This window comes from Hesperophylax consimilis, chromosome 1 (assembly GCF_061612785.1).
Source record: "Hesperophylax consimilis isolate HC1 chromosome 1, BYU_Hcon_1.0, whole genome shotgun sequence".
Lineage (NCBI taxonomy): Eukaryota > Metazoa > Arthropoda > Insecta > Trichoptera > Limnephilidae > Hesperophylax > Hesperophylax consimilis.
The window spans coordinates 3,957,016-3,972,527 of record NC_142836.1 but is presented as its reverse complement, the minus strand read 5'-3'; the positions used below and the strand labels follow the sequence as shown (position 1 = coordinate 3,972,527).

Genomic DNA, 15,512 nt, shown 5'->3' with positions numbered 1-15,512 from the left:
ACATGTTTTTTTGTGAAATAAATTTAAAATGTGGTCAGCTATTATATATACAGCTATTTTATGCATATGCTCACAAAATTTTCATCATTAAATCATGAACGCATGTTGATCTTTTTTATGAAAGCACTTACTTGATATGCAATGTTGCCAAATCTTTTGTCCTTCTGTCGAGCTTCTGTTTGGACGGACTTGAACAGATTTATTTGTTGGTTGAATATTCGAAAATACGTAATGCATTGGAACGTTTGGCGCGAATATTTAAAATTGCGGGTTTATTTAAAAGTAAAGTTATACAATCAAAACTTATTTATATTACGTTTACAGTTGAATTAATTATTTTAAAATTAGTTTTGTAGAACAGGCTTTTATAAGATATTCTATCTTTTTAATAGCATTAATTTATTATTTGAAAATGTAGATTGATTTACAATTAAAATACCAAAGTTCAATAATATTAGTATTGTTTTTACAGTATTATTGGAAGTATATTTTATAAAATCTGATTTATTTGAGTTGTTTTCTTTCCTTTTATTATAAAATACCTATTATATGATTTTCAGAAAACGATTTTTGTACACAATATTTGTGCTGGTGTATAATAATAACTATTAATACATATTTTGTATTAATAGTTCTTCATTTTTGTTAATTTTATAACCTTAAATATAAAAGTTACAAATCAATGTACACCATAATATGTATGTATAGTTGTAATGTGTAAACTTTCCTAAATAAAGATATTATTATTATTTTTTAGTGGAATAAATCTTTGATTTTTTTTTTACATTTACTCCACACAAGAGGCCCTGAGGATAATAATTTCCCTCAGGGCCTATGTCATCTTTGAATATGCTGTGTGGAGGGTCTTTTTGAGGAGAGGAAGGAGTGAACATGTGTCTTGAAGAGACCCATGTCATATGAGGGAGGAAACACAGAGGCCGGAAATTTGATCCAGAGCCGAGCCGTTGAACACCGAAACGAGTCGTAGAAACGACCCGTTCTCATGCGACTAATGTTAACCGTGTACATATGTTGGGCATGCATTTGGCGTGTTTCCCGACTATGCTCCGGTGCTGAAGGGATTAATGATGCTAGTTCCTCGGAGCATCTTCCATAGAAATACCGGTAGAACAAGCATATGCTCTAAAAATTGCAATCCGTTTGTTAAGATGGGAGAATCTATCAAACAGACCGCCCGTTTCTGCACAGAGTCGAGGGTTTTTTCAGGTATTTTCGGGCTTCACACCAGAGGTGGCTGCCAAATCCAACCGTGGGGCGCCCTTGTGATTTGTACAGGGTTAGCAGTTGTGTACTATTCAAGTATTTGCGGGCCCTGTACAGTACGCCCTCATTAACCTCAATTAATTGAAATATTCAGAACTGTTTTATAGTGAATTGTTTTATAGTGAATACCTCACAAGAGTCCCAACTGCTCCCGTCTAGAGCCAGTGAGAATATGGCATCCCCAATTGGGGGATGTTGTGTGGCTGAGGGTAAGTGGGGAAGGGAAAGAGGAAGGTGGGGAAGTACCTGGCTATTCAGATCTAGTCACTAAACACGGCTAAACCCATTTGGAGCAACGTTTCAATTCTGAATGGTGGTCTTACACCAGGGCGATACTGGTAGTATCTTCCACTCTGGAACGTGCCGCAAATATACTATATATTATTTTAATTAATTAATTGTGAAATAACACAAATTAATCAAATAAAATTTATTTGCGCACGCCGGGTTCGAACCCGCGACCTTCGAACTAGTTATGTTACTGAGCCATTTTTTTGTTTGTTTAACAATAGCTCCACACAGGAAGCCCTGAGGAAAATATTTTCCCTCAGGCCTATGTCATCTTTGAAGATGCTGTGTGGAGGGTATTTTAAAGGAAGGGAAGGAGAGGAAGGATAAGGGGTGGGTGGGTGGGGTCTGTGGGTCCAGGAGTGACGGACGTATGAATCCATCCCTCCCACTGCGGTGCAAGACGATGTTCCCAAAGAGTTCTGCCTGAAAGGTTTCCCTCAACCTGTCTCTCCGGCCTTCCACGTAGCTGGAGGACACATCCACCGCCAAGACCCGAGCAAACCTCACCCCATGAACCCGGGCACAGTCACCAAACCACTTGGGGTGACCTATGGCAGAGGTGTAGTTATCCAATAAATGGTTCCCGGGGTGGCAGTACCAAATTGTAAATAGATTAGAAGATACTTTCCTGAATGGTCGCCATTCCCCATGGGGTTACCAGTCACGTCTTCCACTCTGGAATGTACCCGGCAGTAGCTGTAGTATAATCTACCATAGCCACATATTGCACAAGTCTTGTGTTTTAATAAAATTTTGCACAAATTCATTGTTTGGTAAAATAAAAACAAATTTGAAAAAATTCACATTTTAATTTATTTATTTTCAGACATTTTTAAAAACTTTCATTAGGAAATTCAACAGAACTAAAACAAACTTTAAAACTAATTAAGTAATGATTTTTACATAATTGCAGTTTAAAAAATATACAATACGTTATACAAAACTGCCATTATCAGAGTTTAACAAAATATATAATAGCAAAATCGAGAGAAACAAAACATACTTAAAAAATAATGAAGTAATGATTTTTACATAATTTCAGTTTAAAATAATATGGAAAACGTCATACCAAACTGACATTATCAGATATTAACAAAATATATAATAGCAAAATCGATTGAAATAAAACATACTTAAAAAATAATTAATTAATGATTTTTACATAATTTCAGTTTAAAATAATATGGAAAACGTCATACCAAACTGACATTATCAGAGTTTAACAAAATAGAGAAATAAATCACACTTTAAAAAAAAATTGCATTCATTTTCAACGAATTAATTTTCCTTATTTAGTAAAATCCTTATTTAACAACATCCCCATTAAAGAATGCCTTAAAATAATTGAAAATATCCTAGAACAATCTAATGTCAACCCAATAATAAGAAAAGAGTTATTCCAGCTCATAAAATTTGCATACAAACAAATTATTTTCTTTTTAATGATACATATTTTGAGCAATTGGACGGACTTCCCATGGGATCCCCTTTAAGCCCACTTCTAGCGGAGATATTTATGGATCATATTGAAAATATTATTCTTAAGTCTCCCTTAGCTAAATATATAATATACTATGTCAGATATGTAGACGATATCTTAATATGTTGGAAAGGCACCAACCGTCAATTAGATATCTTTATTAATTGGGCCAACACTGTTAATAATAAAATCTGCTTCACAGTCGAACATGAGATCAAAGGTAAAATATTTTTTTTAGATCTAACAATTGGAAAGAATAATAATAAACATACTTTTGAAATATTTAGAAAACCAACTTTTACAGACACTACAATAAATGCAAATTCAACTCATCCTTCAGAACAGCCAGAAAATGCAAATTCAACTCATCCTTTAGAAACAGAGGTAATTATCTTTAAAATGTACAAAAAGTACGTTACCTGAGAAAAATCCACATGATCGTGTTAGAGTACTAAAATCATCTTCTATATTATTATGCCCAGACAATTCTGAAATTTCAGAATCTCTAAGAAACTCAAATATTTCATGTATTTAAAAATGAAAATATTGCAAAAATAGCAATGTCTGACCCATTAATATGTTCATATGGGTCTTTATTATTAAGTAATCACACGGAACACCATTTGAATACACATATAACATCGAAGATGAGGGATTTAGCCAAGGTGTATATAGTTATTAAAGAACAGAAACCTTCAATTTCAACCTTTGATTTAGCGTTTGACCCTGTGCATTTTGATGTTTTTATTAAAGCCGTACAAATAAATAGTGGTTACGATGAAATTACAGGTTCTGTAAAAATTCCTAGCATGTCTCAACGACTTTGTACGGCTATAAAAGATTGTACAAAGTCGTTGAGACATGCTAGGATTTTTTACAGAACCTGTAATTTCATCGTAACCACTATTTATTTGTACGGCTTTAATAAAAACATCAAAATGCACAGGGTCAAACGCTAAATCAAAGGTTGAAATTGAAGGTATGTTCGTTACCAGTTTAGTACAATATGGACATGAGTTTTTACGGTCATGCACTCGTGCTCATTTACTAGTAGAAATAGTGCTTCGAGTTGTAGTCGATGACACTTCGTTTGCCTCCTGCTTCTCTAAATGATGTAGCTCATCATCGGCGTTGGAAATTTTCATATCTAAAAAGTAACAATACATTATTTAGCTTTCTTTAAACTTAATTAGTAAAACCTCAAATTATAAGAAAGCAGTCATTGTTGAATGAAACACTAGTATATATTGAATTATTTCGCGGATAAGCGATAAGCCGCCATAGCTCAGTGGTCAGAGCTGTCGACCGGAAATCGAGGGGACACGGGTTCGAGTCCCGTTGGCGTTATGTAAATCTCAATTATTTGTACCTATATTTTGTTAACTCGGATATTTTCTTATATTATTTTGTATAACATATATTTATCATATAAGATATAAGATCTGTATAATTAAAAAAATATATAAATAAATAAAGATGTACATTATTATCTGTAAAAGCCCTATGGGCGTTTAAATAAATAAATAAAGTATCTTTTATCAGGAGATTTTTCAATGTGGATGAGTGTTTCAGGCGAATAATTATTGCTTTTAAAATAATTATAATTAAATTAAATTATTTAATTAAATGAAGACAATATTAGCATCACTCAATCTAAAATCTGAAACAGAAAAGATACGGTCACATCTGGGACTCGCACCGGACCTTCGGCTTTCTGGGCCGCACCTCTGACCATATAATAATCAAATTATATGTTACGTATTGATTGTTTCAAGAGTATTAAACATGTTTTCTGTAGATACCTGATTCTATCGAAGAAGTAACGTTGTTCGGTTTGTATAGTGAATCATCATCTTCGGACGTCGGCGGACTCCTTTCTAACATTACTTCAGTTTTGGTTTCTAAAATAAAGCATAATATATTATATATTTATCCAATAATAATATCTCAATGTAGTAAGTAAGTCATGTGCACAAATATGAAACCTAACCTAATATAATGACAAAACAACAGACTAATTAAGCATTTGCAACGGAATATTTAATTAGCAGCATTTCTGATATTACCTATAACAATTTACTATAAGCTAAGGTAGCTCTGTAATATTTCAGATTATTATCAGTGAATATTACCTGAATCTGAGGAAGTTTCATGGTTAATTTCTTCGCCCAGTATGCTCTGCATATTGCTGATGATTAAACTTTGTCCTTTGGAAATTAGCGAAAAGGGTGAAGACGAGATCATGTCGTCAGTACTGTTTATTGATGTACGTAAATCACTGGTTCTTGGAACATCTATAAAATATCAAGAACAAACACATTGAAACATACATATATGTACCTGCAGTTTTCTGTTTTTGCAAATTTTATTTCCACAAAGGAATTTGTTTAATTTGAATATGAACAAATTAATGGGTGATTATCCGACGTGTAAAACTTCGTTTTAACTTAATTATTTTAAGAAACAACTGTTTGAAAACAAAACATGCTTTTAAATGCATATTTTAGTATAGGAATATGGCTTTAGTTTGATTTGACATTTTTACCACAAGTTGTTAGGTTAGCTTTTTTGAATTTTGTTAATACATAATATATATCTATTATTCAAAATAATTTTACTGCTTGGGTTCTCAAAAAAGAAAGAAAAAAATCATGACCTATATAATAAAATACGGTAATTATTCTGTACTCATTTGATAAGCATAGATTAAAATTGTTAATATTATATTTATTATATTAATTCTATATTTTACAATTTAGGTTATTACCTATTTAGAAATATGTAATAGCTTACCGTATTTAAAATCCATTTCGCAAAGCTGAAAGATTTTATTAAATCTCCTTCGTAATAAAGCTAATAAAACGCAAAAACAAATCAACCTGTCAACTGATTCGTGATATACGAACATTGAATAACGGTAATATTTAATATTATCTGTTAGCCAGTTACAAGTCATTAAGTGTTTCAGAAAACTAACCTGAAGCTAGCTTCAAATGGACCAATACAAACAAACCAGCCTTGTGCTAGCAAACAACATCATTCGATAATGGGCTCTAAATAATATAACTTTAGAGGTTAATTTTGCATACAATTCTTGAGCCTTATAGTTCCTTTCGAATATTGTTTAGACCAATACGCAATGTCGTACGATAATAAGCTCTAAATAATATTACTTTAGAGGCTATTTTTGCATACAATTGTTAAAACATTTAATTACTTTAGAAAATTATTTGTACACCTGCGTTTGACACAAATAACGATGGCAACGTCGCTTTTTGAGATCAATGAAGTTAGTTTAACATACGATAGAAATAATTAACAAAGTCAGGTTGAATATCTGAGATAAAATCGCATATAGGAGCATATCTAATGCTCACGAAAATCGCACTTGTCACATCAAATTGAGTTGAAAATGCCACTGATCTCGTCTCGCCGAGACGATTAAAATGGCATTTAAATCTCAATTTGTCGATGATCAAGTAAGTGCTCAATGATCAAGTAAGTCGAAATGATCCAATAGTTCCGGTTATTTGCAGACGCTAAGATGTACAAAGTGCCGTATCATAAACCTATATATATATATATATATATATATATATATATATATATATATATATATATTTATGTTCAACCACATCATGCATTTTTGGATGAGAAAGTGGACCAATGGGATAGGTACCTACATAATCAAATATTTAAATACTTTTAAATTTTATTTATCATGTAATAGATCACATAACAACCATAGATATTTTCGGTTGAAATTTTAAAACCTGAATTCTCTCCACAAAAAATTGAAAGGCTATCAAACTATTATCTCATTAGTAATTGGTAATGCGCTACATGATGTTTCCAGAATGTTTCGATGATGTTTCAAGGATGTTTCCAGAATGTTTCGAATATGTTTCTAGGCCGTTTCGAGAATGTTTCGAGGAGTTTACATATTTGTTTCATATAAAACTGATTTGTTTTCAATATTAAATCTTCAAATATAATTTAAGAAAGTAAAAACTCTGCATGCTTTGAGGTTTTCAAAGTCAAAATTATTATTGGTATGTATTAATAGAGACGGCGAGTTTTTTGAATCCGGTACTTATAATATGTATATGGCTACATCAAAATTAAACACATGAACCCATTCAAGTGGGTTTCTGTATTTAATGCCCACTTAAAAAATAATTTATTAATATGCTGGAACATCGACCAGAAGAGGATTAATGCGCGCAACACGATATCGCTTCTACATACATTACCACACACTTTATCACAATCTATGTATCTGTAGTCACGTTGGATAAAGAAAGAGGCGTAACACGGCACAATAACTCACAATATAATCAAGATAAGTAAATATTTTCATTAATTCCTTTTTCTTTGCAATAGTAAAAAACTCGTTCCGAGCAACTGAATTTGTAGGTTTTCTTAATTTGTTTCAGAGGCGACCAAGATCTGAGTAGGGGCGTCTTTATCATATTGGTGAGAGGCAGAAGTCCTAGGGTTAATTATATTGATTTGCTCCACGTTTATTTGTAATTTGGGCGTATTGTGAACCGCAATCAGCAAATAATCACTAAATCAACATGAGCGTAAAGAAAATAGAGGCTTTAGATGCGATGGGCGTTCAATTTTAACCATTAAAGAGGAAAAAGGAAATTTTCTCATGAAATGTGTTCGATACTCTCGATTATTATTCTCTCATTTTCGTACTTCTGGCTTTTTCCCCTTAGACGATTGAAATTGTTTTGAAAATGAAAAATGAATTGAAAAAAGGCCCTTAATCATTTTTCGTTTTTAAGTTGTAAGTATTTGAATTACCACAGATTAGAAGTGTACTGAATTTATCTGAAGTACTACCAAGCAAAGACAAATATTAATATTTCATACGGATATAAGAAATCAAATCAATTTTAAAGTAGAATCATGGCTCGCATAACAGGTACAGGAGTTCATCTTTTCTGATACGTTATACATGACTTAAATATATTACAATTAAATATAATAATTTGTAAAATATATGTGAACTTTAGTGCAACTCTTACTTTTTATGTAATAATAAATATATTTTAATTTAATTTTTGAAAACAGTATTAGCGATTCTTAAATGAAAATTTGAAACAGAAAAATCAGAAGAAGATACGGTCGCATCTAGGACTTGAACCCAGGACCCTCACCTCACCTACCCACTGAGCTAGTAAAACCCTGTCTAATTTAATTCCTAGATGCGACAGTATCTTTTTCTAATTTTTTCGTTTCAATTTTTCGTTTAAAAATCGCTAATATTGTTTTCAACAGTTAAATATTACAAGTTGAGGTTTGACTCGTTAAGTTATTCCAAAAACTAAATATTTATTATTATTTTTTTGGTAAACTAATGTTTAAGACAAGATTTTTTATGCATAGCACAAAGGGTAACAATTATTTTATAAGCAATAATTATTAGCCTGAAACACTCATCCACATTGAAAAATCTCCTGATAAAAGATACATGACGCCAACGGGACTTGAACCCGTTTCCTTTCGATTTCCGGTCGACAGCTCTGACCACTGAGCTATGGCGGCTTATCTCTTATCTGCGAAATAATTCAATATATACTAGTGTTTCATTCAACAATTACTGCTTGTTACATTTTTTCACCTGAAACAACCAATTTTTGTTATTTGTTTTTGGGATGTTATGCCGTGTTGCGCTAACTCCTTCTTTAGCCAACGTTTCGGACAGCATTGCAGTGTCCATCATCAGGGCATCTGCACATCTGCCCTGATGATGGATACTGCAATGCTGTCCGAAACGTTGGCTAAAGAAGGAGTTAGCGCAACACGGCATTACATCCCAAAAACAAATAACAAAAATACTTTTGGCCGTGAAAATCTTAAATCATATTTGAAACAACCAACTTTATTTTATATGAGAAAGGCATTGTAAGTGCTAACTCTCTCACTAGATGGCGGCGAGACAAATTGTCTACATTTTTTGGTGAAGATACAAGAACTTTTCAAATATTAATTATTATTTTTTTGGTAAACTGTTTAAGACAAGATTTTTTATGCATAGCACAAAGGGTAACAATTATTTTATAAGCAATAATTATTAGCCTGAAACACTCATCCACATTGAAAAATCTCCTGACAAAAGATAAATGACGCCAACGGGACTTGAACCTGTGTCCTTTCGATTTCCGGTCGACAGCTCTGACCACTGAGCTATGCCCCTTATCTCTTATCCGCGAAATAATTCAATTTATACTAGTGTTTCATTCAACAATTACTGCTTGTTACATTTTTTCACCTGAATCAACCAACTTTATTTTATATGAGAAAGGCATTGTAAGTGCTAACTCTCTCACTAGATGGCGTCAAGACAAATTGTCTACATTTTTTGGTGAAGATACTAGAACTTATTAAATATTAATTATTATATTTTTGGTAAACTAATGTTTAAGATAAGATTTTTTATGCATAGCACAAAGGGTAACAATTATTTTAAAAGCAATAATTATTAGCCTGAAACACTCATCCACATTGAAAAATCTCCTGATAAAAGATACATGACGCCAACGGGACTTGAACCCGTTTCCTTTCGATTTCCGGTCGACAGCTCTGACCACTGAGCTATGGCGGCTTATCTCTTATCCGCGAAATAATTCAATATATACTAGTGTTTCATTCAACAATTACTGCTTGTTACATTTTTTCACCTGAATCAACCAACTTTATTTTATATGAGAAAGGCATTGTAAGTGCTAACTCTCTCACTAGATGGCGTCAAGTCAAATTGTCTACATTTTTTGGTGAAGATACTAGAACTTATTAAATATTAATTATTATTTTTTTGGTAAACTAATGTTTAAGATAAGATTTTTTATGCATAGCACAAAGGGTAACAATTATTTTAAAAGCAATAATTATTAGCCTGAAACACTCATCCACATTGAAAAATCTCCTGATAAAAGATACATGACGCCAACGGGACTTGAACCCGTTTCCTTTCGATTTCCGGTCGACAGCTCTGACCACTGAGCTATGGCGGCTTATCTCTTATCCGCGAAATAATTCAATATATACTAGTGTTTCATTCAACAATTACTGCTTGTTACATTTTTTCAACTGAAACAACCAACTTTATTTTATATGAGAAAGGCATTGTAAGTGCTAACTCTCTCACTAGATGGCGTCGAGACAAATTGTCTACATTTTAGTTTGTTGAATGAAACACTAGTATATATTGAATTATTTCGCGGATTTTATTTTTATTTAATTGTTTTAAAACATCGTTAATTATTGTATTATTTGGGGAAACATTTTGAAAATGAAAACATCTCGTTAATTTCTAGAATGTTTGATAATGCTTTCATAAATCGAAACAGCAGTCAAGTGTAATAATAAATTCATAGAATAGCTTGTTACCGAGACGATAGTGAAGTACTCCCTAACTAAGCTTTTCGAAGTCCTGTTTTAACTCGACCGTTTTTTTTTATGTCCGTTATTATGTCCTGTTTCTTTGTACGTACCGTTTCTGGATCAAAATGGTGGTCGTTTTAATGGATCAGTAATGTTTATTTCAAATATAATTTCTACGTGTTTATTTTGACTTTATATTCACATTTTTTGTCAATATTATTGTACCTACCTGCTTGAAGAAAGTTTGAATAGTGAATTGTCAACACAGTAACGTTTCTTCGAATAAATTGTATTATAAATTGATATTAAAATAAATATATCTTTAAAATATATAACATGTTTAATAACTAAGTAGCGAGGCATTTTACAAATATATATTACAAACCTTATGGCACAAGAGGAAAATTTGCAATATTTAAATAAAAAAGGCTTTTGGTGTATTTAATACGAGAAAATAAGAAAAATTTCTTTTTTGTTGTTTGTTTTTGGGGTGTTATGCCGTGTTGCGCTAACTCCTTCTTTAGCCGACGTTTCGGACAGCGTTGCAGTGTCCATCATCAGGGCAGATCCGAAGATGTGTAATTGTTGGTTTTTTTTGATTTTATGGATTCTTTCGTAATCCTCTAACAATACCCTTCATGTTTCTAACTAACTGTGTACTGCGGCTGATTAGCCTTATTACTATCACCATCTGATGGTTGTATTTAATTGACTGAATTTATGTAATTTTTGTTATTTGTTTTTGGGGTATTATGCCGTGTTGCGCTAACTCCTTCTTTTTTAGCCTAAAAAAAAGCCTCCTTTTGGGCTAAAAAAGAAGGAGTTAGCGCAACACGGCATAATACACCAAAAACAAATAACAAAAATACTTTTGGCCGTGAAAATCTTAAATCATATTTGAATTTATGTAACATTAATAAGTTTTATGAGGAAAAATTCTTAACTGGATAAAAAACCTCATACCTCATGTAATTGTTGGTTGTCGAGTTTGTGCTTATTTACTTGGAAGCGATACCGTGCCGCCAGCTTCAATCCACTACGAGCCTGTAGGTATTACAGTACAAGGGAACTGACTGATGTGTATTACCTTTATCTTTGTTAGAAATGGTGTGATTGCAGAGTGAATTTCGGATTGACTCTTTTATTTAGCAGGATCGATTAGTCATTTTTCGCTCCCCTGAACTTTGAATCGTACACAGCTTGGGAGTGAATATAAGGACGATGAATATTATGTTGTTAACTGAGTTATATCTACGTCTGAGAATGCTAAATAGAGCAAATTAAGCAATATAGACATATAATTCAACGTATACATACGTGAGCCAAGCTGCAGAGCAGAACCTCAACATATGGGAAAGGAGCGAAGCAACCGCAAATGGCGTGAAACGACGCTTGCGGTTGCTTTATTCCCTTCCCTTCATTCGTAGTTCAGATCGCTTTTCGGTTCACAAATGTTTACGTACCACAACACAGCTGAGACGGTTAATATGCGGTTGTTGGGTCGTCACGCGACCGCTTGAAGATTAAAACAAGATACTAAAATAAGAAGTTATTGCTGCAATTTTTATTTGGGTTGTTCATACTGCATGTCAATATCTTAATTGCATTGAAATAATAAGCAAGGGTGATTATTTTAGCACGAACACAAATAGAGATAAAGTAAATAAAATTGCGGACTATGAAATTCAAATAGAAATTAATATTTTTAATTCCAAAATGTGTTAATGTACAATAGTTTCAGTGCGTCCATGAAACCTACCAAAATTGTAAATACGTTCAGGTATTTTACTTGTTCATCACAACCGCATGTTTAAAACAATTTCAAGGACATATGATAAAGCGTATGCGGTAATTACCGACATACACGTTAAGAGAATGTGGCTAGGTTACCTAAGGTGCCCTAAATGTGAACATGTTCTCGGATTTATAAATACTATGCACGATTTCGGGAAAATTAAGACTGGAAATCAGATATTTGTTTAGCCTATGTCCATAAATATCTTCTAAGTATCTAGTGAAACGATACGCTTTTACTCTGTTAACAAAAGCCCTTCGTACAATGTTATCCAAGATTTTAATGATCTATCCAAGGTTCTCTTCGAGGTAAAGCAATTATTATCCTTCAAAAATTATAAAATCACTATATGGCTTACTTACATACTACATTATATTTTTGTCTATGCTTATTTTTCTTTTCATATTTAATACATTAATCCATATGAAGAATTTTTTGGTTCTGAAACATGTAAAGATATTTTATTTTTATTAAAATAGTGTTTTAACAAAGCAATTTATTTTAATAAAACGTTGCCGTTCCGAGAGTATTTAATTGCCCCACTTTGTGTTAATAACTTTTATTTTATTCGCAAAGGATCTGATAATTGATGATCTAATTTAAAAAAAAACTTATTATTTTAATAAAAAAATTTAGTGTGTATTAATCTAGACTGTATTTATAAAGAATTGCTTAAAATAAAATCTTTATTCATTGCGTGTTTTCTCCAAAGACTTACTTCTAATAATGTATTTATTTGACAATGCCTGGCTTCACCCACAAAGAATAGGCAGACATTTATTAGGTTTACGGGCTACTTGATGTAAATTATACATGGTAAGTGGACATTTGAAAAAAAAATCGTCAAATTAGTCAACAGCTATGACATTAGATTAATGATTAATAGGATTATTGTCCAAACTGTTAAATCATACGATATTGCAGCATAATTGTAAACTTCAAATGTTATTGTTCATATGCGGTTTCAATGGATACGGGCTTCACAACGTTGCCACCTCGTTCTTGGCAAGCCCCAGCGTATTTATGAGGTAAGTTTGTACCTCACATTAAGGATTTTTAGTAGGTTTGTCTTTTTGTATGGATAAATTTCGTAATGGCATTTCGGAAAAAGTTATTAATCTCATATAGAATCACCTCCCGAAGTAAGTGCACTATACCCCCAGACTCCTTGTTTTATTTAATTAAAATAACCCACACAGTGTTATTGCTATTGTTGAAGCAAATATAATTACGTTCCCTTAAATATTTTCCATTTTGAACGAATCGTCATTTTTCGTTGACCATTCTTATTATTTTCTAGTTTTAGTAAATAATTATTTACAATTCATTGAATCAATTTCTTTGTTTTGTTTAAGTAACAAAAAAATTCCCGGGTTACGAATAACCTGACAATATTTTAAAATCTTCTACTACCACCATGGTAAGCTGAAAATGTTGATTGAGTCGTGATGTAGGACTTAGCCAGTGGAATAATTGAACTCACGACGCCTGCGTGGGACTGAAACTTGATTCCAACACAGCCACTGACCGGTTAATTTTTATTTTTTTTATAATTTAGATTTTTTCTTATCTTCATTGTAAACTTCTGAAATTCATATAAAAATTGAAACAGTATGAAACCCACAAATCGCCTCGTGTTGGGGCCTATTTCACCATACAGAAGATGTAAATGGTATAAATTCAATAAAAATAATTATAATTTAACCACCTTTTATAAAATGAAACCACTTCCAGTAAAACTGGAAGTGGTTTAGCAAGGACCTCATTAACATAGTAATTGAGAAGAAAAAAGCGCATAAAATTTACAAAGAAACAACAAATCTTTCTGATTTTATAATTTTCAGCAAGCTGCGAAAAGATTGTAATAAATTATCAAACATTTGTTATAATAATTACATTAAGAATGTGGAATTTTCGATTGGTAACAATGTAAAACATTTTTTCAACTATTGTAAAGCTCAAAATAACAACAACCTTGGCATACCTGAAACTATGCACTATAAACTGAAAAATTCCTGTAAAATCAAAGATATTGTCAATTTGTTTGCAGATTTTTTTAAGGATGTATATGAAACAGATATCCCTGATGAAGACATTCCAAACTTTGAGTCCGATATAAATTTACAACTATCTCAGATACATATTGAGATTAAAGAAATTGCAGCATGTATCAAACTACTGGAACCTAAATCGTGCTCAGGGCCAGATAAAATTCCCCCCGTATTTCTAAAAAACTGTGGGAGTAGTGTCTCTTACCCTCTGTACCTTCTATTTAATCAATCACTTTTAACAGGCAAGTTCCCACAAATATGGAAAAATAGCTTTCTCACTCCTATATTTAAAAGCGGAGACAAGTCTTTAGTTGAAAATTACAGACCAATATGCATACAATCGTCAATACCAAAAATTTTTGAAAAATTAATTCTCCAAAAAATATGTTCTTGCATAAAATTTAATATCTCATCATTTCAACATATAGCCCAGTCAATGAAGGTTTTGTGTCGGAACTAATTCCCCGGAAGCTGAATTTTTCACAAATGTTAGAAGACCTTTAGACATGTATTTTTACAAAAGTCCCCGACTTTCCCCCTTGTGCTTCCTTCCCCACCCCCTCCTGAATATATTTTTCAAAGCCTTTCGGAATACGCTAATATCTCCTTTATGGTTTTATTAAATCAAATTATTTATTTTTTGTTTAGTTTATAATTAGTTATACTAAAAAATTGTATTCTTTCATTTTTGCGAGAAAAGCTTTAACATCTCTACAATTTATTAGTAAAGGAAAAATATCAGTTTTTAAAATAGTATTTCAGAATATATTTGCACATAACTTTTTTCTGAGCCTGTTAACGAAAAAAAATAAATCAACAAAACTTGTAGACAATATTTTAAACTATAAAATAATGTATATAATGATGGGTTTTAGTTTATAATAAGGCACGTAGGCTGTTAATAAGGAGCACAACGCGCGGCGTCTTGAACGCGCAGCGGTTCGCGGGGCAGCGAGAAATTACAAAAACCTAAGGAAAGTAATGATTAATTCATGTTTTTTTTTAATATAACAAATTTGTCTAACGTTGAAGAGTTTTATTGTTATTTACCAGTTTTAGTTCGGAGGGGAGGGGGGTAATATCAATATTTTCCCCTGCCCAATGAAGCGCTTTCATTATCCACCAACCGCCGTGCCTCGGTCTGGATAAACAGTCATATTATGTTGTATGATTGTTTGTTACTTATTATTTAAATAAAAGTATGTGGGAAATT

At 32.2% G+C, this 15,512-nt stretch overlaps 1 long non-coding RNA gene and 1 pseudogene across 1 annotated transcript; both read right to left on the bottom strand.

Annotated features, from left to right (window-relative positions):
- The window catches only part of LOC149426145 (neuropeptide CCHamide-1 receptor-like), a 197,672-nt pseudogene that overhangs the window by 135,211 nt on the left and 46,949 nt on the right, over positions 1-15,512 (bottom strand).
- On the bottom strand, positions 4,486-6,508 carry LOC149426146 (uncharacterized). Its single transcript, XR_016303134.1, has 3 exons — positions 5,849-6,508; positions 5,188-5,349; positions 4,486-4,956 (listed from the first exon to the last, which is right to left on the bottom strand). It is a non-coding gene; the product is annotated as an uncharacterized LOC149426146 (long non-coding RNA).